The 22,841-nt window shown below is 40.3% G+C and overlaps 1 protein-coding gene and 1 non-coding gene across 2 annotated transcripts in view; both read left to right on the top strand.

Moving 5' to 3' along the window:
* Positions 1–22,841, top strand: part of LOC130980743 (uncharacterized) — a 47,560-nt gene that overhangs the window by 9,946 nt on the left and 14,773 nt on the right. The window lies entirely within an intron of this gene.
* On the top strand, positions 6,808–6,915 carry LOC130984490 (small nucleolar RNA R71). The gene has a single exon (XR_009088426.1). It is a non-coding gene; the product is annotated as a small nucleolar RNA R71 (small nucleolar RNA).

Genomic DNA, 22,841 nt, shown 5'->3' with positions numbered 1-22,841 from the left:
TGGTCTCTCTGAACTATCTAAGATGTCCTTGGATAGCTCTGCAGGAGGATCTCTTCATCTGAAGAAGACGCCTACTGAAGCTCAAGAACTGATTGAAATGGTTGCAAATAACCAATTCATGTACACTTCTGAAAGAAATCCTGTGAACAATGGGACTAGTCAGAAGAAAGGAGTTCTTGAGATTGACACTCTGAATGCCATATTGGCTCAGAATAAGATATTGACTCAACAAGTCAATTTGATTTCTCAAAGTCTGTCTGGAATGCAAAATGCACCAAACAGTACTAAGGATGCTTCATCTAAGGAAGAAGCTTAGGATCCTGAGAACCCTTCCATGGAAGAGGTGAATTACCTAGGAGAACCCTATGGAAACACCTATAATTCTTCATGGAGAAATCACCCAAATCTCTCATGGAAGAATCAAGAGAGACCTCAACAAGGTTTCAATAACAATAATGGTGGAAGAAACAGGTTTAGCAATGGCAAGCCTTTTCCATCATCTTCTCAGCAACAGACAGAGAGCTCTAAGCAGAATAATTCTGACTTAGCAACCATGGTCTCTGATCTGATCAAAACCACTCAAAGTTTCATGACTGAAACTAGATCTTCCATTAGGAATTTGGAAGGACAAGTGGGTCAGCTGAGCAAGAAAATTACTGAACTTCCTCCAAGCACTCTCCCAAGTAACACAGAAGAAATCCAAAAGGAGAGTGCAAAGCCATAGACATGGCCGAATTCTGGGAGGAAGGAGAGGCAGTGAACGCCACTGAGGAAGACCTCAATGGGCGTGCACTGGCCTCCAGTGAGTTCCCCAATGAGGAACCATGGGAATCTGAGGCTCAAAATGAGACCATAGAGATTCCATTGGACTTACTTCTGCCATTCATGAGCTCTGATGAGTATTCTTCCTCTGAAGAGGATGAGTATGTTACTGAAGAGCAAGTTGCTAAATACCTTGGAGCAATCATGAAACTAAATGACAAGTTATTTGGAAATGAGACTTGGGAGGATGAACCTCCCTTGCTCACCAAAGAACTGGATGACTTGTCTAGGCAGAAACTACCTCAAAAGAGGCAGGATCCTGGGAAGTTTTCTATACCTTGTACCATAGGCACCATGACCTTCAAGAAGGCCTTGTGTGACTTAGGGTCAAGTGTAAACCTCATGCCCCCCTCTGTAATGGAGAAATTAGGGATCCTTGAGGTGCAAGCTGCAAGAATCTCATTAGAGATGGCAGACAATTCAAGAAAACAAGCTCATGGACTTATAGAGAATGTTTTGGTGAAGATTGAAGACCATTACATTCCTACTGATTTCATAGTCCTAGAGACTGGGAAGTGCATGGATGAATCCATCATCCTTGGCAGACCATTCCTAGCCACAGCAAAGGCTGTGATTGATGTTGATAGAGGAGAGTTGATCATTCAAGTGAATGAAGAATCCATGGTGTTTAAGGCCCAAGGATATCCCTCTATCATCATGGAGAGGAAGCATGAAGAGCTTCTCTCAAAACAGAGCCAAACAGAGCCCCACAGTCAAACTCTAAGTTTGGTGTTGGGAGGCCACAACCAAACTCTAAGTTTGGTGTTGAAACCCCACATTCAAACTCTAAGTTTGGTGTTGGGAGGTTTCAACACGGTTCTGAGTGTTTCTGAGGCTCCATGGGAGTCCTCTGTCAAGCTAATGACACTAAAGAAGCGCTTGTTGGGAGGCAACCCAATGTTTTATAATTAATTATTTTCTTTTGTTATTTTATCTTTTTTGTAGGTTGATGATCATAAGAAGTCACAAAAACAATGAAAAAAGCAAAAACAAAATGAAAAACAGGAAGAAAAACAGCACACCCTGGAGGAAGATGCTGCTGGCGTTCAAACGCCAGTCAGCCTAGCAGTTGGGCGTTTAACGCCCAGTCTGGCACCTTTCTGGGCGTTTAACGCCAGAAAAGGGCACCAGACTGGCGTTAAACGCCAGTAAAGGGCAACAACCTGGCGTTAAACGCCAGGAATGGGCACCAGCCCGGCGTTTAACGCCAGAAATGGGTCAAAACGTGGATTTTGATGCCATTTGGTGCAAGGATGACTTTTCCTTGACACTACAGGATCTGTGGACCCCACAGGACCCTACCATCACTCTCTCTCTTCTTCCCCCATTCACCAATCACCTCAACACCTCTTCACCAAAAACCCCTCACCTATCAAATCCCATCTTTCTCTTCACCACTCACATCCATCCTTCATAAAACCCCACCAACCTCACCCTTCAAATTCAAACCACTTTCCCTCCCAAACCCACCCTCAAATGGCCGAACCTTTACCCCCTCTCTCCTATAAATACCCTTCTTCAACCCTTCATTTTCACACAACCTAAAGACCACTTCTTCCCCTTTGGCCGAACACACTACCCTCCCCCTCTTCCTCATTTCTTCTTCTTCTACTCCTTTCTTTCTTCTTTTGCTCGAGGACGAGCAAACATTTTAAGTTTGGTGTGGTAAAAGCGTTTTTTCGTTTTTCCATAACCATTATGGCACCAAAGGCCGGAGAAACCTCTAAAAAGAGGAAAGGGAAAGCAAAAGCTTCCACCTCCGAGTCATGGGAGATGGATAGATTCCTCTCAAAGGTGCATCAAGACCACTTCTATGAAGTTGTGGCCTTGAAGAAGGTGATCCCCGAAGTCCCCTTTTTACTCAAAAAGGGTGAATATCCGGAGATCCGCCATGAGATCCAAAGAAGAGGTTGGGAAGTTCTCACCAACCCCATTCAACAAGTTGGAATCTTGATGGTTCAAGAGTTCTATGCCAATGCATGGATCACAAAGAACCATGACCAAAGTGTGAACCCGAATCCAAAGAATTATCTTACTATGGTTCGGGGGAAATACTTGGATTTTAGTCCGGAGAGTGTGAGGGTGGCGTTCAACTTGCCTATGATGCAAGGAGATGAGCATCCTTTCACTAGAAGGGTCAACTTTGATCAAAGGTTGGACCAAGTCCTCACAGTCATATGTGAAGAGGGCGCACAATGGAAGCAAGATTCAAGAGGAAAGCCGGTCCAATTGAGAAGGCATGACCTCAAACCCGTGGCTAGAGGATGGTTAGAGTTCATACAACGCTCAATCATTCCCACTAGCAACCGGTCCGAAGTTACCATAGACCGGGCCATCATGATCCATAGTATCATGATTGGAGAGGAAATAGAGGTTCATGAGGTTATAGCCCAAGAACTCTATAAGGTGGCGGACAAGACCTCCACTGTGGCAAGGTTAGCCTTTCCTCACCTCATTTGTCACCTCTGTTATTCAGTTGGAGTTGACATAGAAGGAGATATCCCCATTGATGAGGACAAGCCCATCACCAAGAAAAGGATGGAATACACAAGAGACCCCTCTCATCAAGAAATCCCTGAGATTCCTCAAGGGATGAACTTTCCTCCACAAAACTATTGGGAGCAACTAAACACCTCCCTAGGAGAATTAAGTTCCAACATGGGACAACTAAGGGTGGAGCATCAAGAACACTCCATTCTCCTCCATGAAATTAGAGAAGATCAAAGAATCATGAGGGAGGAGCAACAAAGACAAGGAAGAGACATTGAGGAGCTCAAGCACTCCATAGGACCTTCAAAAGCAAGGAAGAGCCGCCATCACTAAGGTGGACCCATTCCTTGATTTCCTTGTTCTTTATTCCCTTGTTTTTCGAAATTTTTATGCTTTATGTTATCCATGTTTGTGTCTTATGATCATTAGTGTCTTAGTGTCTATGCCTTAAAGTTATGAATGTCCTATGAATCCATCACCTTTCTTGAATAAAAATGTGCTTAATTGAAAAAGGAAGAATTGCATGAATTTTGAATTTTATAATAGTTTAATTATTTTGATGTGGTGGCAATATTTTTGTTCTCTGAATGTATGTGTAAACAGTGCATATGTATCTTGAATTTGTGGTTCATGAATGTTGGCTCTTGAAAGAATGATGAAAAAGGAGACATGTTACTGAGGATCTGAAAAATCAATAAAATGATTCTTGAAGCAAGAAAAAGCTATTCAAAAAAAAAAAAAAAGAAAAAAAAAAACCGAAAAAAAAAAAAAATCGAAAAAAAAAGAAAGAAAAGAAAGAAAAAGAAAAGAAATAAAGTTGTGATCCAAGGCAAATAAGAGTGTGCTTAAGAACCCTGGACACCTCTAATTGGGGACTTTAGCAAAGCTGAGTCACAATCTGAAAAGGTTCACCCAATCATGTGTCTGTGGCATGTATGTATCCGGTGGTAATACTGGAAGACAGAGTGCTTTGGGCCACAGCCAAGACTCAATAAATAGCTATGTTCAAGAATCATCATACTTTACTAGGAGAATCATTAACACTATCTGGACTCTGAGTTCCTAAAGAAGCCAACCATTCTGAATTTCAAGGGATAGATTGAGATGCCAAAACTGTTCAGAGACAGAAGGTTAAAAGCCCCGCTCATCTAGTTAATACTGATCTTCACAGATGTTTTTGGAATTCATTGCATATTCTCTTCTTTTGATCTTATTTGATTTTCAGTTGCTTGAGGACAAGCAACAATTTAAGTTTGGTGTTGTGATGAGCGGATAATTTGTATACTTTTTGGCATTGTTTTTAGTATGTTTTTGATATCTTTTAGTTAGATTTTAGTACATTTTTATTAGTTTTTATTTAAAATTCACTTTTCTGGACTTTACTATGAGTTTGTGTGTTTTTCTGTGATTTCAGGTATTTTCTGGCTGAAATTGAGGGACCTGAGCAAAAATCTGATTCAGAGACCAAAAAGGACTGCAGATGCTGTTGGATTCTGACCTCCCTGCACTCGAAGTGGATTTTCTGGAGCTACAGAAGCCCAATTGGCGCGCTCTCAACGGCGTTGGAAAGTAGACATCCAGGGCTTTCCAGCAATATAATAGTCCATACTTTGTCCAAGATTTGATGGCCCAAACCCGCAAAGCAATCCGGCCTCAGGAATTCCAGCGTTAAACGCCGGAACAGGAATAAAAGTTGGAGTTAAACGCCCAAACTGGCATGGGAGCTGGCGTTTAACTCCAGAAAAGTTCTCTACACGAATTTCCTTGATTGCTCAGCCCAAGCACACACCAAGTGGGCCCGGAAGTGGATTTTTATGTCATTTACTCATCTTTGTACACCTAGGCTACTAGTTATCTATAAGTAGGACCTTTTACTATTGTATTTGTATCGAGACTTTGGTAGCTATCTTTGTTTTATGCTATCTTAGACCTCTGGGAGGCTGGCCATTCGGCCATGCCTAGACCCTGTTCTTATGTATTTTCAACGGTGGAGTTTCTACACACCATAGATTAAGGGTGTGGAGCTCTGCTGTACCTCGAGTATTAATGCAATTACTATTGTTCTTCCATTCATTCCGCTTGTTCTTTTACCAAGATATCACTTGTTCTTCAACATGATGATGGTGATGATTGACGCCCATCACCACTCTCACCTATGAACAAGGTGATTGACAACCATTCTTGTTCTACAAGCATTCGAGGCTTAGTGAATATCTTGGATTCTTCGGAGTCTTCGTGGTATAGGCAGGACCTGATGGCAGCATTCAAGAGAATCCGGAAGGTCTAACCTTGTCTGTGGTGTTCTGAGTAGGATTCAATGACTGAATGACTGTGACGTGCTTCAAACCCTGAGGGCGGGGGCGTTAGTGATAACGCAAAAGAATCACTGGATTCTATTCCGCGCCTGATTGAGAACCGACAGATGAATTCCGCTATGCCGTGACAGGACATATGCAATCGCTTTCACTGAGAGGATGGGAGGTAGCTGCTGACAACAGTGAGACCCTATACGAGCTTGCCATGGAAGGGAGTAAGAAAGGATTGGATGAAGGCTGTAGGAAAGCAGAGAGACGGAAGGGAAGGCATCTTCATACACTTGTCTGAAGCTCATACACCAATGATATACATAAGTATCACTATCTTTATCTTCTATGTTATTTTCGTTCATCACCATATATATCTGAGTTTGCCTGACTAAGATTTACAAGATGACCATAGCTTGCTTCATTACTAACAATCTCCGTGGGATCGACCCTTACTCACGTAAGGTTTTATTACTTGGACGACCCAGTGCACTTGCTGGTTAGTTGTGCGAAGTTGTGTAATGCCATGGTATTAAGCGCACCAAGTTTTTGGAGCCATTACCAGGGATTATGAGAGTTGTGAAAAAGTATAGTTCACAATTTCGCCGACCACTAAGTCAGAGTGGTTCTGCTTAGAATTCTCTGTCTGTTGCTGAGAAGATGATGGAAAAGGCTTGCCATTGCTAAACCTGTTTCTTCCACTATTATTGTTGTTGAAACCTTGTTGAGGTCTCTGTTGATCCTTCCATGAGAAATTTGGGTGATTTCTCCATGAAGAATTATAGGTGTTTCCATAGGGTTCTCCCAGGTAATTCACCTCTTCCATTGAAGGGTTCTCAGGATCATAAGCTTCTTCCTCAGATGAAGCATCCTTAGTACTGCTTGGTGCATTTTGCATTCCAGACAGACTTTGAGAAATCAAATTGACTTGTTGAGTCAATATCTTATTCTGAGCCAGAATGGCATTCAGAGTATCAATCTCAAGAACTCCTTTCTTCTGATTTGTCCCATTGTTCACAGGATTCCTTTCAGAAGTGTACATGAATTGGTTATTTGCAACCATTTCAATTAGTTCTTGAGCTTCTGTAGGCGTCTTCTTCAGATGAAGAGATCCTCCAGCAGAGCTATCCAAAGACATCTTGGATAGTTCAGAGAGACCATCATAGAAAATACCTATGATGCTCCATTCAGAAAGCATGTCAGAAGGACATTTTCTGATTAATTGTTTGTATCTTTCCCAAGCTTCATAGAGGGATTCTCCATCCTTCTGTCTGATGGTTTGGACTTCCACTCTAAGCTTACTCAATTTTTGAGGTGGAAAGAACTTTGCCAAGAAGGCATTGACTAGCTTTTCCCATGAGTCCAGGCTTTCTTTAGGTTGTAAGTCCAACCATGTCCTAGCTCTGTCTCTTACAGCAAAGGTGAATAGCATAAGTCTGTAGACCTCAGGGTCAACCCCATTAGTCTTGACAGTGTCACAGACTTGCAAGAATTCAGCTAAAAACTGATGAGGATCTTCCAATGGAAGTCCATGGAACTTGCAATTCTGTTGCATTAGAGAAACTAATTGAGGCTTAAGCTCAAAGTTGTTTGCTCCAATGGCAGGGATAGCGATGCTTCTCCCATAGAAGTCGGGAGTAGGTGCAGTGAAGTCACCCAGCACCTTCCTTGCATTGTTTGCATTGTTGTTGTTTTCGGCTGCCATGTCTTCTTCTTTGAAGATTTCTGTTAGGTCCTCTACAGAGAGTTGTGCCTTAGCTTCTCTTAGCTTTCACTTCAAGGTCCTTTCAGGTTCAGGATCAGCCTCAACAAGAATGCTTTTGTCTTTGCTCCTGCTCATATGAAAGAGAAGAGAACAAGAAAATATGGAATCCTCTATGTCACAGTATAGAGATTCCTTGAGGTGTCAGAGGGACAGAAAAATAGAAGAAAGAGGTAGAAGAATTCGAACTCAGTGAGATAGAGTTCGAATTGTGCATTGAGGAGGAGTGGTACTCCACAAATAGAAGGATGTGAGAAGAGGGGAAGAGATTTTTTTTTGAAAATTAAGTTAAAAAGATTTTCAGAACATTTTGAAAAATTGATTGATAATTTTCGAAAACTAAAAGTGGGAAAGAAATCAAGTGATTTTTGAAAAAGGATTTTGAAATTAGAAATCAAAAAGATATGATTAAAAACTATTTTGAAAAAGATGTGATTGAAAAGATATGATTTGAAAATAATTTTAAAAAGATTTGATTTTAAAAATTAATGACTTGCCTAACAAGAAAAGATATGATTCAAACATTAAACCTCTCTCAACAGAAAAGGCAACATACTTGAAATGTTCAATCAAATCATTAATTGTTAGCAAGTATCTTTGAAAAAGGAAAGAAATTGATTTTGAAAATATTTGATTGAAAAGATTTGATTTGAAAAAGATTTGATTTTGAAAAACTTTGAAAACTTGAAAAAAATCTGAATTAAAAACAGAATCTTCCCTCTTGTGCCATCCTGGCGTTAAACGCCCAGAATGGTGCACATTCTGGCATTTAACGCCCAATGCACTACCTTTTTAGGCGTTAAACGCCCAACCAGGCACCCTGGCTGGCGTTTAAACGCCAGTCTGTCCTTCTTCACTGGGCGTTTTTGAACGCCCAGCTTTTTCTGTGAAATTCTTCTGCTGCATGTTCTGAATCTTCAGTTCCCTGTACTATTGACTTGAAAATAGAACCAAGATTATATAAACAATGCATGCAAGACACCAAACTTAAAATTAGACACTAGACTCAAACAAGAAACATAAAATATTTTTGGTTTTTATGATTTTGTAATTTTTTTTGTGCTTTTTCGAAAATTATATGAAAATAGAAAATAAAGGTTTCAGAATTCTTAATTTGGATTCCAGGAATCATTGCAATGCTAGTCTAAGACTCCGGTCCAGGAATTAGACATGGCTTCACAACCAGCCAAGCTTTCAAAGAAAGCTTCGGTCCAAAATACTAGACATGGTAAATGCCAGCCAAGCCTTAGCAGATCATTGCTCCAATAGCAAGATTGATAGAAATCAACAAGCTCTTGTGATGATAAGTTGAAACCTCGGTCCAATATGATTAGACATGGCTTTACCGCCAGCCAGACTTCAACAGATCATCATGAAACTCTAGAACTCATTCTTAAGAATTCTGAAAAACACCTAATCTAAGCAACAAAATGAACCATCAGTTGTCCATACACGAAACAATCCCCGGCAACGGCGCCAAAAACTTAGTGTGCGAAATTGTGATCACTACTTTTCACAACTCAAATAATCCCTAGTAATGGCCCCAAAAACTTGGTGCTCAATACCAGGGCATAAACACAACTTTGCACAACTAACCAGCAAGTGCACTGGGTCGTCCAAGTAATAAACCTTACGCGAGTAAGGGTCGATCCCACGGAGATTGTTGGTATGAAGCAAGCTATGGTCACCTTGTAAATCTTAGTCAGGCAGACTTAAATGGATATAGATGATATATGAATAAAACATAAAGATAAAGATAGAGATACTTATGTATATCATTGGTGAGAGCTTCAGATAAGCGTATGAAGATGCTTGGTCCCTTCCGTCTCTCTGCTTTCCTACTGTCTTCATCCAATCCTTCTTACTCCTTTCCATGGCAAGCTTATGCAAGGGTTTCACCGTTGTCAGTGGCTACCTCCCATCCTCTCAGTGGAAATGTTCAACGCACCCTGTCACGGCACGGCTATCCATCTGTCGGTTCTCGATCAGGCCAGAATAGAATCCAGTGATTCTTTTGCATTTGTCACTAACGCCCCGCCCTCAGGAGTTTGAAGCACGTCACAGTCATTCAATCATTGAATCCTACTCAGAATACCACAGACAAGGTTAGACCTTCCAGATTCTCTTGAATGCCGCCATCAGTTCTTGCCTATAACACGAAGACCCTGATCTCACGGAATGGCTGGCTCATTTGTCAGGCGAGCACTCGGTTGTCAGGCGATCAACCATGCGTCGTGTATCAGGAATCCAAGAGATAAACATTAGAGCCTCGTTTGCTTGTAGAACAAAAGTGGTTGTCAGTCACTTTGTTCATAAGTGAGAATGATGATGAGCGTCACATAATCATCACATTCATCAAGTTCTTGAGTGCGAATGAATATCTTAGAATAAGAACAAGCGGAATTGAATAGAAGAACAGTAGTAATTGCATTAATACTCGAGGTACAGCAGAGCTCCACACCTTAATCTATGGTGTGTAGAAACTCCACCGTTGAAAATACATAAGAACAAGGTCTAGGCATGGCCGTGAGGCCAGCCCCCAGAACATGATCAAAGGATTCAAAGACCTAAAGATGATCTAAGATCCACAGATGAAAATACAATAGTAAAAGGTCCTATATATAGAGAACTAGTAGCTTAGGGTGTACAGAGATGAGTAAATGACATAAAAATCTACTTCCGGGCCCACTTGGTGTGTGCTTGGGCTGAGCATTGAAGCATTTTCGTGTAGAGACTCTTCTTGGAGTTAAACGCCAGCTTTTATGCTAGTTTGGGCGTTTAACTCCCATTTTGGTGCCAGTTCCGGCGTTTAACGCTGGGAATTCTGAGGGTGACTTTGAACGCCGGTTTGGGCCATTAAATCTTGGGCAAAGTATGGACTATCATATATTGCTGGAAAGCCCAGGATGTCTACTTTCCAACGCCGTTGAGAGCGCGCCAATTGGGCTTCTGTAGCTCCAGAAAATCTACTTCGCGTGCAGGGAGGTCAGAATCCAACAGCATCTGCAGTCCTTTTTAGTCTCTGAATCAAATTTTTGCTCAGGTCCCTCAATTTCAGCCAGAAAATACATGAAATCACAGAAAAACACACAAACTCATAGTAAAGTCCAGAAAAGTGAATTTTAACTAAAAACTAATAAAAATATACTAAAAACTCAACCAAATATACTAAAAACACACTAAAAATAATGCCAAAAAGCGTATAAATTATCCGCTCATCACCGGTCTCGGGCTAGAGCAGTAGTAGGGACAGCTGGACCTTCAGCCCCTATAGCAGCCCCGTCTTCTTCTACAGCAGCAGCTCCATCTTCTTCGACAGCTCCTCATTCAGCACCTGATCCCACTTACCTACTGGTCCAGCGTCTGTTTCGGTTCTTGGAGTGCGAGAGGCACCATGTCAGGCACCGACTGGATCGGATGGATCAGACACTCATCTCCCTCGACGCTGAGTTACCTCCGCTTCCAGACTCCCCGGCCTCCGATGAGCAGGATCATCAGTAGAAGGATGCGGATGCGCCGACTCAGCAGGATGCACCTCCAGCCACTCCTGACACTACAGAGACTCCACAGACCCATGAGGAGCCGACCCCACAGCCTCAGACAGATTCAGCACCTACCGTTGTACCTCCCACTGATCCTCCAGTTTAGCATCGAGGATGATGCTCGATCTTAAGTGTGGGGAGGTCACCGGTAGCATCATTAGAGGACCAGTGAACATTTTGGCCACTTTCCTAGTTATCTTATCTTGCATATCTTTTGTATATATTTGATGCAGTTCGAGTTTATTTTGGATACTCTTGCTATTTTGGCTCATTTTGGATACCTTTACTGCTTATTTTGGATTTTAGATATTTTGATGCTTTTGGATATCTTTAGATGTTTTAAATGATAGATTCCATACTTTCAGTGGGATTTTTCTTTATACATTTTTGCATATCTTTCTTTTTAGTTTGTGGTTGTGATTAGAAACCATATTTTGAATTGCAAAAACTTAGTTACCCTTTTTGCAAAAGGAATTGGTTTTAAGTGAAAAAGGAAGGAAAAGGGTAAACTAAGGAAAATTTTTGAATTTTTCAATGCTTAGTCAAATATTGAGAATTTTTCAAGAAATTTAATTATAGGGCACCAACCCAATTGATTGAAGAAAATTTTTGGTGAAACTTGCTTGAATTCTTATTTTGTGAAGCATGTATTGAATTAAGAACACAAGCTTGTGAGACTTGAGCCTATTGATGTGGTTACATTTTATAACCACTTATTTTCCATTCTTGTGTGAAATTGTTCTCTTTCTATGATTGTGATCCTTGATTTGTTTGACTCTTTATGTCCATTATTTTGTGTATTCATGTATTTGTATGATTGAGGCCATTATTTCATTAGCCCACTTACCCAAATAGACTACCTTTTACTCTCTATTGTTAGCCAATTTTGAGCCTATGCTTAACCAACTTGTTCTCATTTTAGCACATTACAAGCCCAAGGCGGAAAACCAATGAAAGTCCTTGTTGGGATCTTTGATTAGCCTAGGCTAGTGAGAGTATTTATTATTCAAAGTTGGTGAGGCGTGGGAATATTGGATGGGATAAAAAGGGTAGTACACTTTCATATTTAGGAATTGGGAACATATTCATGTCTTGATTGAATGTATAAGACCTTATGCAATTGATGTCCTTGCACAAAGTATAAAAAGAAAAGAAAAAGAGGAGGAAAATAAAATGAAAAAAAAAGAAAAAAATGAATATAGAAAAAAATGAAAAGAGAAGAAAAATAATAATAAAAGGGGACAAAACGCCCCAAAGAGAAGTCAATAAAAAGGAATCAATGCATAAGTGTTATGAATCAAGGAATAGAATGCATGAACATGTAAGAAAAAGTGAAGAATGGGTAGTTAGAATAGTTTGAATTTGTATAGGTCACTATATAGTTAGGTGGGAAAGTCTATACTAATCAAAGATCTAAACTCTAGTCCACTTAACCATAAATGATCCTACCTTGACCCTAACCCCATTACAACCTAAATGAAAGACCTCATGATGAATGTATGCATGCATTGAATAAATGTTGATTGTTAGAAGAAAATCAAATTTTGGAAAGCTTGATTAGAAGAGAATTGAGTGAATTAACCCTTAAACACTTGAGTGAATAGAGCGGATACACATCTGATGAGGGTTCAAAAGTTCAATCACATGTGTTCACCCATATTATCTATATTCTTGCAAGCTTGAATTTCTTTTGATAATTCAATACGATTGTGGTTGGGACTTAACTCCTATTGCCCTAGCTATTGTGCTTATGCATGTCTCTTGGGAATTGATTTGTTTGAACTAAGCATTTCCAATTGCTTTAGGTAGTTGCATTTAGATAAGTTCATATAGCTTAGTTGCATTCAATAAATGTCATACCCCTTAGTTCCTTCTTATTTTAGCATGAGGACATGCTAAGGTTTAAGTGTGGGGAGGTTGATAAACCCCATTTTTAGGGTTTATCTTGTATTAAATTTAGAGTATTTTGATAACCTTTTCTCGCATTTAGCCTATGAATCAGCATGGTTTTGTAATCTCTCCCGTATTTGTGCTTAAGTGTAAAAACATGCCTTTTAAGCCTTGTTTTGATGAATTCTAATTCCTCTTTGATTCCATAAGATGCCTTGATGTGTTTGCTAGTAATCTCAGGTTGAAATAGGCTAGACATGGATCAAAGGAGCAAGGAAGGAAGCATGCAAGTGGAGAGAAGCACAAAAGACAAAGAATTGATCTCGGCCAAGCACGCGCACGCGCACAAGGCGCCCGCGCGCACATTGCAGAATCGGCCAGGGACGCGCACGCGTACCGTGCGCGCACGTGTCGAAGCCCGCACATGACTTCATTAAAGCAACACGTGCCTGGCGATTTGGAAGGGTTTCTGAACCCATTTTGGCGCCAATTACTGATAGAAAGGAATAAAAGGATCAAGGATTGAGGGAAAAGGATCAATCTATCATATAGCATAATTAGGATTAGTTTAGAGTTAGTTTTAGAGAGAGAAGCTCTCACTTCTCTCTAGAATTAGGATTAGGTTTAGGCTAATCTCTCTTCTTAGATCTAGGTTTAATTCATGCTTTAATTCACTTCTCCTTTATCAAATCTTAATCTTCTCCTCTTCCTCTTTCTAGTTAGATGCTTTAATAATTGTAATTCTTCATTTTTTTTTTGGATAGATTGTTGTTCATTTGTTTTCTTTCAATAATGCAATTTGAGGTAATTCATGATAATTGTGATTTCCTTGATTGTTGTTGTTAATTCTTTGTATTCAATTGTAGTTAGAATTAATTCTTGTTGTCAATTTACTATGCTTTTCTTTTGTGCCTTCCAAGTGTTTGATGAAATGCTTGGTTGGATTTTAGAGTAGAATTTTATACTCTTGGCTTGGAAAGGTAACTTAGGACCTCTTGAGTTACTAATGTCCAAGTGATTGATGATTGGGAGCCATTGACTCTAGTTCTCACTAATTGGATTAGTGGAGAGTTAGGACTTATGGACTAGGATTGATATAGCTCATTTGACTTTCTGATGAGCGGATAATTTATACGCTTTTTGGCATTGTTTTTAATATGTTTTTAGTATATTTTAGTTAGTTTTTATATTTTTATTAGTTTTTAGTTAAAATTCACTTTTCTGGACTTTACTATGAGTTTGTGTGTTTTTCTGTGATTTCAAGTATTTTCTGGCTGAAATTGAGGGTCCTGAGCAAAAATCTGATTCAGAGGCTAAAAAGGACTGCAGATGCTGTTGGATTCTGACCTCCCTGCACTCGAAGTGGATTTTCTGGAGCTACAGAAGCCCAATTGGCGCGCTCTCAATGGCATTGGAAAGTAGACATCCTGGGCTTTCCAGCAATGTATAATAGTTCATACTTTGCCCGAGATTTGATTGCCCAAACCGGCGTTGCAAATCAGCTTCAGAATTCCCAGCATTTAACGCCGGAACTGGCATAAAAATTGGAGTTAAACGCCCAAACTGGAATAAAAGCTGGCGTTTAACTCCAGAAAAAGTCTCTATCCATGAAAGCTTCAATGCTCAGCCCAAGCACACACTAAGTGGACCCCGGAAGTGGATTTTTACGTCATTTACTCATTTATGTATACTCTAGGTTACTAGTTCACTATTAATAGGATCTTTTGACATTGTATCTACACCTTATGACACTTTACACGTTTCTCATTGTATCTTCTACAGCATGAGTCTCTAAACCCCATGGTTGGGGGTGAGGAGCTCTGCTGTGTCTTGATGGATTAATGCAATTATTACTGTTTTTCATTCAATCATGCTTGCTTCCATTCTAAGATATCACTTGTTCTTAAACCTGATGAATGTGATGATCCATGACACTCATCATCATTCTCAACTATGAACGTGTGCCTGACAACCACATCTGTTCTACCTTAGATTGAGTAGATATCTCTTGGATTCTTTAATCGGAATCTTCGTGGTATAAGCTAGAATTGATGGCGGCATTCAAGAGAATCCGGAAGGTCTAAACCTTGTCTGTGGTATTCTGAGTAGGATTCAAGGATTGAATGACTGTGATGAGCTTCAAACTCCTGAGGGCTGGGCGTTAGTGACAGACGCAAAAGAATCACTGGATTCTATTCTGGCCTGATCGAGAACCGACAGATGGATAGCCGTGCCATGACAGGGTGCGTTGAACATTTCCACTGAGAGGATGGGAGGTAGCCATTGACAACAGTGAAACCCTACATACAGCTTGCCATGGAAGGAGCCTTGCGTGTTTAAAGAAGATGACAGTAAGAAAGCAGAGGTTCAGAAGACAGAGCATCTCCAAAACCTCAACCTGTTCCCCATTACTGCAAAACAAGTACTTATTTCATGTTCTTTTGCTTTTTACAATCAACCCTGATAATTATTGATATCCTGACTAAGAGTTACAAGATAACCATAGCTTGCTTCAAGCCGACAATCTCCGTGGGATCGACCCTTACTCACGTAAGGTATTACTTGGACGACCCAGTGCACTTGCTGGTTAGTTGTGCGGGATTGCAAAAGTGTGATTGTAATTTCGTGCACCAAGTTTTTGGCGCCGTTGCCGGGGATTGTTTGAGTTTGGACAACTGACGGTCTATCTTGTTGCTTAGATTAGGACTGTTTTGTTTTTGTTGGTTTAGAGTCTTTTATTTGAGTTTAGTTTCATATTTTAAGTTTGGTGTCAATTGCATGCTTTTGTTTTCTTTTAATTTTTCAAATTTGCATGTTCTTAGTCCTCTCTTGTTCTTTAAAAATTCTAAGTTTGGTGTCCTCTTTGTGTTTTTCCTTTAAAATTTTCGAAAATTTGTGTTTGATTTTCTAAAAATTTTAAGTTTGGTGTCATTTTGTTGTTTTTCTCTTTCCTCTTTTCAAAAATCAAATCTTTTTCAAAATAATTTTTAATCATATATTTTCAATTGCTAATTCCAAAATCTTTTCAATTAACTAATTGATTTGGTTCTCATTTTGCTTTGATCTTATTTTCTTTTAATTTTCGAAATTTTATTTAATTTCCGTTTATTTTTTTTTTCGGTCACTTTTAGTTAAAAAAATTACTTTACTTGTGAATTCATATCATATTCCCTTTCTCCATCATGGACCTAAGTGGAATTGAACAGTCCAGAAGGACTCTGGGGTCATATGCTAACTCCATTACAGCTGCATATGGGAGTAGCATCTGTATACCTCCCATTAAAGCAAGCAGCTTTGAGCTAAATCCTCTACTCATTATCATGGTGCAGCAAGCATCAATCTAATACCTGCATCCACTATCAGAAAGCTTGGGTTGACTGAAGAAGTCAAACCAACCCGGATATGCCTCCAACTTGCTGATGGCTCTATTAAATATCCATCAGGCATAATTGAGGACATGATTGTCAAGGTTGGGCCATTCACCTTTCCAACTGACTTTGTAGTGCTGGAAATAGAGGAGCACAAGAGTGCAACTCTCATTCTAGGAAGACCTTTCCTAGCAACTGGACGAACTCTCATTGATGTACAAAAAGGGGAAGTAACCTTGAGAGTCAATGAGGATGAGTTCAAGTTGAATACTGTAAAAGCTATGCAGCATCCAGACACATCAAATGACTGCATGGGCGCTGACATTATTGACTCTTTGGTGGAAGAGATCAATATGACTGAGAGTCTCGAATCAGAGCTAGAGGACATCTTTAAAGATGTTCAGCCTAATTTGGAGAAATCAGAGAGAATAATAGAACCTATGAAAATCCCTCAGGAAGAGGAGAAACCTCCCAAACCCGAGCTCAAACCATTACCACCATCCCTGAAATATGCATTTCTAGGAGAAGGTGATACCTTTCCTGTAATCATAAGCTCTGCTTTAAATCCACAGGAAGAGGAAGCACTGATTCAAGTGCTAAGGACACACAAGACAGCTCTTGGGTAGTCCATAAGTGATCTTAAGGGCATTAGCCCAGCAAGATGCATGCACAAGATCCTATTGGAGGATAATGCCAAACCAGTGGTCCAACCACAAAGGCGGCTAAATCCAGCCATGAAGGAGGTGGTGCAGAAAGAGGTCACTAAATTACTAGAGGCTGGGATTATTTATCCTATTTCTGATAGCCCCTGGGTGAGCCCTGTCCAAGTTATCCCCAAGAAGGGAGGCATGACAGTAGTTCATAATGAAAAAAATGAACTGGTTCCTACAAGAACAGTCACAGGGTGGCGTATGTGTATTGACTACGGAAGGCTTAATACAGCCACCAGAAAGGATCATTTTCCTTTACCATTCATAGACCAAATGCTAGAAAGACTAGCTGGTCATGATTATTACTGCTTTTTGGATGGCTATTCAGGTTACAACCAAATTGTAGTAGATCCTCAAGACCAAGAGAAAACAACATTTACTTGCCCTTCTGGCGTGTTTGCCTACAGGAGGATGCCTTTTGGTCTGTGTAATGCTCCTGCAACCTTTCAGATATGCATGCTATCCATATTCTCTGATATGGTGGAGAAATTCCTGAAAGTCTTCATGGATGACTTCTCAGTATATGGAGACTCATTCAGCTCCTGTCTTAACCATCTAGCACTTGTCCTGAAAAGGTGCCAAGAGACTAACCTGGTTTTAAACTGGGAGAAATGTCACTTTATGGTGACTGAAGGAATTGTCCTTGGACACAAAATTTCAAGCAAGGGAATAGAGGTGGATAAGGCAAAGGTAGAGGTAATTGAAAAATTACCACCACCTGCCAATGTTAAGGCAATCAGAAGCTTTCTGGGGCATGCAGGATTCTACAGAAGGTTTATAAAGAATTTTTTGAAAATTGCAAAACCTCTGAGCAACCTGCTAGCTGCTGACATACCATTTGTGTTTGACACACAATGTCTGCAGGCATTTGAGACCCTGAAAGCTAAGCTGGTCACAGCACTAGTCATCTCTGCACCAGACTGGACATTGCCATTCGAACTAATGTGTGATGTCAGTGACCATGCCATTGGTGCAGTGTTGGGACAGAGGCATAACAAGCTTCTGCATGTCATTTATTATGCCAGCCGTGTTCTAAATGATGCACAGAAGAATTACACAACCACAGAAAAAGAGTTACTTGCAGTGGTCTATGCCATTGACAAGTTTAGATCCTATCTAGTAGGATCAAAGGTGATTGTGTACACTGACCATGCTGCTCTTAAGTACTTACTCACAAAGCAGGATTCAAAACCCAGGCTCATAAGATGGGTGTTGCTTCTGCAAGAGTTTGATATAGAAATAAGAGACAGAAAAGGGACAGAGAACCAAGTAGCTGATCATCTGTCCCGAATAGAACCAGTAGCTGGGGCGTCCCTTCCTTCTACTGAGATCTCTGAGACTTTCCCAGATGAGCAACTCTTTGCCATTTAGGAAGCTCCATGGTTTGCAGATATTGCAAATTACAAAGTTGTGAGGTTCATACCCCAAGAGTACAGCAGGGTGCAAAGAAAGAAATTAATTTCAGATGCCAAGTACTACCTATGGGATGAGCCATATCTCTTTAAGAGATGTACAGACGGAATGATCCGCAGATGTGTACCCAGAGAGGAAGCACAAAGGATCCTATGGCACTGCCATGAATCACAATATGGGGGACATTTTGGAAGTGAGCGAACAGCCACTAAGGTCCTCCAATGTGGCTTCTACTGGCCTACTCTCTATAGAGATGCCCGAGAGTTTGTGTGTAACTGTGACAGCTGCCAAAGAGCTGGTAACTTACCTCACGGATACGCCATGCCTCAACAAGGGATCTTAGAGATTGAATTGTTTGATGTATGGGGGGATTGACTTCATGGGTCCGTTCCCACCATCATACTCAAACACTTACATTCTGGTGGCAGTGGACTATGTATCTAAGTGGGTAGAAGCAATTGCTACACCCACTATGATACTAAGACCGTGTTGAAATTCCTCCAGAAACACATCTTCAGCAGATTTGGTGTTCCCAGAGTCCTAATCAGTGATGGGGGTACTCATTTCTGTAATAAACAGCTCTACTCTGCTATGGTCCGATATGGAATTAGCCACAAAGTGGCAACCCCGTATCATCCACAGACAAATGGGCAAGCTGAAGTCTCTAACAGAGAGCTAAAAAGAATCCTAGAACGGACTGTAATTGCCCGTAGAAAGGATTGGGCAAAGAGCTTGGATGATGCTCTGTGGGCATACAGAACAGCATTCAAGACTCCAATAGGAACCTCTCCATACCAACTTGTGTATGGCAAGGCCTGTCATCTGCCCGTGGAACTGGAACATAAAGCCTACTGGGCGACCAGATTCCTAAACCTGGATGCTAAGTTAGCTGGTGAAAAAAGATTGCTCCAGCTAAATGAGCTAGATGAATTTACACTCAGTGCCTTTGAAAATGCAAAGATTTATAAGGAAAAGGCAAAGAAGTGGCATGACAAGAAGTTGTCATCCAGAGTCTTTGAGTCAGGATAAAAAGTTCTGCTCTTCAACTCTAGGCTCAGATTGTTCCCAGGAAAACTTAAATCCTGGTGGAGGGGTCCGTATGTGATTACAGGAGTGTCGCCATATGGATATGTTGAGCTTCAGGATACTGATTCTGACAAAAAGTTCATTGTTAATGGACAGAGGATCAAGCATTATCTTGAAAGCAATTTTGAGCAAGAATGCTCAAAACTGAGGCTTGAATGATCCTCAGTGAAGGTCCAGCTAAAGACAATAAAGAAGCGCTTGCTGGGAGGTAACCCAGTCATTAGCAGGTTATCTGTTTTGTTTAATCAAAGTTTGATATATATTCTCAAAGGGCAAATATCAAAATTGAAAGAATTCACAGAGTTACAGAAGGATTCAGTGCAAAAAGCAGAGAAAAAGAGCTTGCTGGCGAAAAAACGCCAGTAAAGGGTACTTTGGGCGTTAAATTTGGTATGGATAAAAGATCTTCCTATGTTATACTATTCCATTCTCGACGATGAATCGATTTGATAGCTTAGTTTAGATATTGTTATTCATGATATTATATTGGTTCTATTTGATATCGACCATTTTTTTTACAGAAATATAGTATGATTTGACATCAGAATCGCAAAATGTTAAGGACGCCAGAATGGGCACCATTCTGGGCGTTTAACGCTAGTAAAGGTGCCATTTTGGGCGTTAAACGCCAGAATGGGCACCATTCTGGGCGTTTAACACCAGGTGTGCAGCATCCTGGGCGTTTAGCAAAACACCCAGTGATGAAGGGAATTCTGGCGTTTAACGCCAGCCAGGGTACCTGGCTGGGCGTTAAACGCCCACAATGGCCAGCATTTGGGCGTTTAACACCAGAAAGGTGGGGGACAGAGATTTCGCTTTCTAATCAAAATTTTTTCAAACTTTCCTATTTTGATCCATAATTTTCTACATAAACACTTTTCAAACTTTCATCATTCACCTTCAAATTTTCAAAAATTAAGATCATTCTTCAAATCTCTCTCAAATCCTTCCCAAATCTTCTTCAAAAACTCAAATATTTCTCAAATTCTTTCTATATCTTCTCAAATCTCCTTCAAAATTTTCGAAATCTCTACCCCTCCCTTATAAATACACGTTCGGCCACCTCTTTCTCCCCACCATTCGAATTTGCTCTCCTCCTATCTCCCCTCTTTCCTTTCTTTTGCTTGAGGACAAGCAAACCTCTAAGTTTGGTGTGCTTTTCCGTGATCACTAAGCCAAGATTCATCAAGATCATGGCTCCTAAGGGAAAACAAACCAATTTAAGAGGCAAGAAAGAGAATAATCCAAAGAGTCTTTGGAATCAAGAGAAATTCTTAACCAAAGAACATGAAGACCATTATCACAAAATAATGGGTCTGAGGTCAGTGATCCCGGAAGTCAAATTCGATCTAAAAGAAGATGAATATCCAGGGATCCAAGAGCAAATTCAAAACAGAGGATGGGAAGTTCTAACCAATCCTGAGATAAAGGTTGGAAGAAATATAGTTCAGAAATTCTACTCAAATCTGTGGCTGACAGATAAGCAGAGAATGACTGGAACTGCTTTCCATACTTACAGAACCATGGTCAGAGGGAAAGTTATCTACTTCCATCTGGACAAAATAAGAGAGGTCTTCAAATTGCCTCAACTGCAAGATGATCCTGAATCCTTTAATAGGAGAATGGTGAGAGTAGATAAGGGGTTGGATCAAGTTCTAGAGGACATTTGCCTCCCTGGAACTAAGTGGATAACCAATTCAAAAGGTGTCCCAAACCAACTCAAGAGGGGAGACCTCAAACCAATTGCAAGAGGCTGGCTAGACTTTATTGGACATTCCATATTGCCCACTAGCAACCGTTCTGAGGTCACTATTAAGAGAGCAGTGATGATTCATTGCATTATGCTTGGAAGAGAAGTGGAGGTTCATCATCTGATTGCTTGTGAGATCTACACAATTGCAAACAAGATTCCACTGAAGCCAAACTGGCTTACCCAAGCTTGATCTCCTTGCTCTGTAAAGAGGCTGGGGTGAAGATGGGAGTAGATGAATTCATACCAATTGAACATCCAATCACCAAGAAGTCAATGGAAGGACAAATGCAAGACAATTCTATCAAAAAGAGGGCGTAGGAGGTTCCTCCCTGAATTTCCTGAATTGACTACTGGGCCAGCCTAGAAGCATCTATCACCAAGTTGCAAGAAACTATGGAACAACTTAAGGAAGAATAGCAGAATCAGAACTGCATGCTTTGCAAATTGCTGAAAGAACAAGAGAAACAGGGGCGTGAACTTCAAGAGTTGAAACGCCAAAAGCTCTCCCCTCAAGTTGAGGGAGCATCCACTTCTCAAAATCAAGGTTGTTGAGTCCTAACTCTGTGATAACCTCTATCATTAGGAGCTTATTTAAATTTTTGTTTTCTATTACTATTAGTCTTATCTTATATCTATTTTTTAGTCTTGTTCTTAATTCATGATTAATAAAATTTAAGGTTCATGTCTTAAAGCTATGAATGTCCTATGAATCCATCACCTCTCTTAAATGAAAAATGCTTTAATCACAAAAGAACAAGAAGTACAGGATTTCGAATTCATCTTTGAAACTAGTTAAAATAGTTTGATGTGGTGACAATACTTTTGTTTTCTGAATGAATGCTTGAACAGTCATATGTCTTTTGAATTTGTGTTTTAAGAATGTTAAAATTGTTGGCTCTTGAAAGAATGAGGAAAAGGAGAAACTGTTATTGAGGATCTGAAAAATCATCAAATTGATTCTTGAAGCAAGAAAAAGCAGTGAATACAAAATTCAAAAATATATATATATATATATATAAAATAATAAATAAAAATAAAGTTGTGATCCCCAGCAAGTGCACTGGGTCGTCCAAGTAATACCTTACGTGAGTAAGGGTCGATCCCACGGAGATTGTTGGTATGAAACAAGCTATGGTCACCTTGTAAATCTCAGTTAGGCAGATTCAATGGTTATGGGTTTCGAAAATCATAATACTAGAAAATAAAAGGGATAGAAATACTTATGTAAATCAATAGTGGGAATTTCAGATAGGTGTGTGGAGATGCTGTGCTCCTCTCGGATCTCTACTTTCTTATTGCTTTCATCCAATCCTTCTTACTCCTTTCCATGGCAAGCTGTATGTAGGGCATCACCGTTGTCAATGGCTACATCCCATCCTCTCAGTGAAAATGGTCCTATGCTCTGTTACAGCACGGCTAATCATCTGTCGGTTCTCAATCAGGTTGGAATAGAATCCCTTGATTCTTTTGCGTCTGTCACTAACGCCCAGCCTTTAGGAGTTTGAAGCTCGTCACAGTCATTCAATCCCGGAATCCTACTCGGAATACCACAGACAAGGTTTAGACCTTCCGGATTCTCATGAATGCCGCCATCAATTCTAGCTTATACTACGAAGATTCTGTTGGGGGATCTAAGAGATATGCGCCCGGCCTAAGGTAGAATGGAAGTGGTTGTCAGTCACGCGCGTTCATAAGTGAGAAT

Source organism: Arachis stenosperma, chromosome 5, assembly GCF_014773155.1.
Source record: "Arachis stenosperma cultivar V10309 chromosome 5, arast.V10309.gnm1.PFL2, whole genome shotgun sequence".
Classification (NCBI taxonomy): Eukaryota; Viridiplantae; Streptophyta; class Magnoliopsida; order Fabales; family Fabaceae; genus Arachis; species Arachis stenosperma.
Note: the sequence above shows the minus strand (reverse complement) of the source record. Positions and strands in the feature narration are given on the sequence as shown.